Here is a 3,157-nt window from a genome sequence, read left to right on the forward strand (position 1 = left end):
GGTCTGGTCAAACTCAGAGAACACTTCAGCAGTATTCAAGGGACCTTGTGAGAGGTTTGGAAGTGGGCACTGAACTATTGCTAGAATATGACCAACCAGGTATGGCCTCATGACCCTTGAAGGAGACACTAGAATTTTCAAGAAAGCACTGGCCTGTCCTGGCAAGTGACTGGTCTTCTGAAAAGTGTCCCTGGGTTCAGGAGGGCTTGTGTTACACATGTCACATCACTACCTCATGACCCAACAATGGATCAGAAATACAGCTCTGATAGAACAGTGATGATAGAGATTTTTGCTTTTCTATGTGGGCAATCTTTAATTTATTTGGGTCCCTTCTAGCAGGGTTAATAATTGTTGTTAGTGGTGAGGATGATGGGCTTTCTCCCGGGCTTTGACTGGAATGGCCCATCTTCTGAGCCAGACTGACTCTGTCGTATACCACTTAGTAGATGGGGTGGCTTGAATTCTAGGTGGGCCTCTCTGCAAGAGCCCTGGAACTTAGGCTAGAGACACTCATATGCTGATCAGAAACTTCCTGGCATCATAGGGAGACTTGCAAGTAAAGACCCTCCTATTTCAAGTTGCATGACTAATATGAGGTGATTCCCCCAAGGTCAGGAGCCAGGCAGTTCTGTCTCCTGACCTGTAGGCAAGAATCAGGGGACCAGATCTTCCTGGGCTTGCTTCAGGGCCCCTTAGCCAGTTCCTTGCCGAGGGTGTGAAAATGAACGAGGACAATTGGGACAAAAGCCTGTCTGGGGCCAGGACTTCTAGCCTCCTCTGGCTCACTTGGCAAGGTGTGTGGCATGGAAACAGAAGAATACAGACTTACAATTCTTATTGTATTGTTTATTTTGTACCATGTAGTTTTTGCCTTTCTTTATTAAAGTGGAAATGGATTCATGGTTTAAAAGCCTGTGATATTATGGGCCTGAATTGTCCTTGAACTGCTCACAGAGTGAACACTTGTTATCTGAGGAGCCCTCATGCTCCTCCTCCTCAGCCTGGTCAGGGTCCTCAGATGGAGCCATGACTGAAAGGCCAACTATCAGAGTGGAATAACAGATGTTGTACAAAGATATCGCAGAACCTTGGGGGATAGGGGGAAGATCCCCTTGGCCGTCGGTTCTGGCAGTAGCCATGGGCACAAACATAACACTACCAGAAGTGCCCTCCCCACTTGAATCACTTACTGCCCTTGGACACTGGACCTCCCTGGCACTGCCCATGGGCTGAGGAACGGAGAACTCAAATGCCTGGGTGGCATTGGGTCCCCAATCATTCTTGTCTGTCTCCTGAGCCTTTTGTTCAGCTTCTTTGTTGCTGTCCTCCTGGTGTATTCTTGGGGAGTGTCTTGTGGGGGCCATGTTCTTTCTCTTTTGGAGGGTGATACTGGTCCCTGGACAAACGTGTGTCACCTGGTTGCCTTGTGTTGTAATGTTCTTGAGGAGCCAAGGCTTGCCTTTCTGGAAATTGCAATTTCTGTAGATCTGAAACAAAATTAATTTAGTCACCTGTGGAGAAAATATATCTATTTGTCATTAACTGGCCTCTCAGAGTCTTTACTCATCCCTGCAGGTTATCTCTAAGGGGGCTATAGTTTCAAGAGAAAATTTATACTTTTTCATCTTTTGATAAATACTGTATTATGTGATAAAGGGTTAGACCCTGAAATGAAGCCCTTTCAGTATATCATTCTTCTGGGTCCACTGGGAAGATGTTTGAGAAACAGGGAATGTGGGAAATGGGAGGACTTCCTACTTTACCATCATCCTGTTCCCTGGAGAGCAAACTGAACAGTTTGCCTGGGCATATTTTGCTAAAGCCATGGCGGTTCAGCAAGCAGATGAAACTCTTTAGGCTGTTCCATTCAAAGATTTGCTCCTTGCCCCTTAGGCAAATAATCTCCCTCTGGAAAAGATTTTCCTCAATGATCACGGTGTCTCCGTCGTCATTCCAGTGCACAGACATGAAAGAGTCATCCTCCACTATCCTCCAAAGCTTTCTTGGGAAGGACAGCCCAAGAAGAATTTGTTTCCTTCCACATTGGCGGCACCTTGGTTTGGGTCCTGTGGTTGAGGGTTGTCTTGCAGGCTTGGGTCTTGGCTATCTTCTTGGTTTCCATACCTCTCCAAAGCCTCCCTTGGACCCACATATGAATCTGGGAATGTATCATGTTGGACCATTATTGGTGGTTGTCCATCCTCTGATGGGGCCAGCTTGGCTTCGTGCATCTCATGGGTACTCTAACTAGCCATGCTGATGCTCTACATCAAAAATCACTTGGTACCCAGGATCCTATCACTTCAAAAGTGGGGTCAGAAATGCCTTTGGTCACAGCAGCGATGCCCTATATATACTTTCCTCAAAATTCTAGAGTCTTGGTGGTGGGGCAACTAGCTGCTTAAGTCATGTGATGTCACAAAGGTGACTTATGGCTTCTCAGGAGTGTGGACCCTGGCCAAGTGTGGGGGCGTGGACATCTTTAGAGCCCCCCATCTTCTCTTTTTTCAAATAGTACAGAAAAACAGGGGTCAGGTTAATAGAAAAGGTGCTCATCTGCTTCCAGCCACATTGTTTCTTGTTTCTAGGCCCTGGATGTGTTGAGAGGTAATGATCTTATTTCTACTCCCACCCCTACAGATGGGGGAAGCCTGTCGATGGCCTCTTTGTTGCTGAAGGGCAAGGCCCTGATTAGTCCTAGTCTGGGCAACCACCAAGACTTCCTGGGTCAGATGGGCCCCTGGGGGACTGTACCTCCCTGAAATTGGTGGTTGGTCCAGTCTCAGTAGGTAGCCCCACGCTTCAATGCACCCCTCACAAGCTTCCTGCTTTGGTCTCTTCCAGCTGTTTTGTGGGTCCTGCTCAGATGAGCCCAAAAGAGAGTCCTATTTTCTTACCCCTGGGTCAAGTTATCCCTAGAGTATGGCTGTGCTCTGGCACATGTGGGAACATTCCTCTCATTCCTCAACCTCAGTTCTACCCAAAGCACCTCAGAGACAATGTTACCCATGGGTTTGCTGTGGGAATGGAAAGCCACACCCTCTGATGTCCTAGGGGACAGAGGGGGTCACCTTGAGCTCTGTTGCCCACAAATCTCACCTCTATTAGGTCACAAGAGCATTGTCTTTAATTTCCATTTCTTCCCCACAGGAAC

At 47.5% G+C, this 3,157-nt stretch overlaps 1 pseudogene; it reads right to left on the bottom strand.

The window, feature by feature from the left end:
• Positions 1 to 923: 923 nt before the first annotated feature.
• Positions 924 to 2,234, bottom strand: LOC118653473 (annotated as a pseudogene).
• Between the last annotated feature and the right edge of the window lie 923 nt (positions 2,235 to 3,157).

This window comes from Myotis myotis, unplaced genomic scaffold (assembly GCF_014108235.1).
Source record: "Myotis myotis isolate mMyoMyo1 unplaced genomic scaffold, mMyoMyo1.p scaffold_m19_p_4, whole genome shotgun sequence".
In the NCBI taxonomy this organism is placed as follows: domain Eukaryota; kingdom Metazoa; phylum Chordata; class Mammalia; order Chiroptera; family Vespertilionidae; genus Myotis; species Myotis myotis.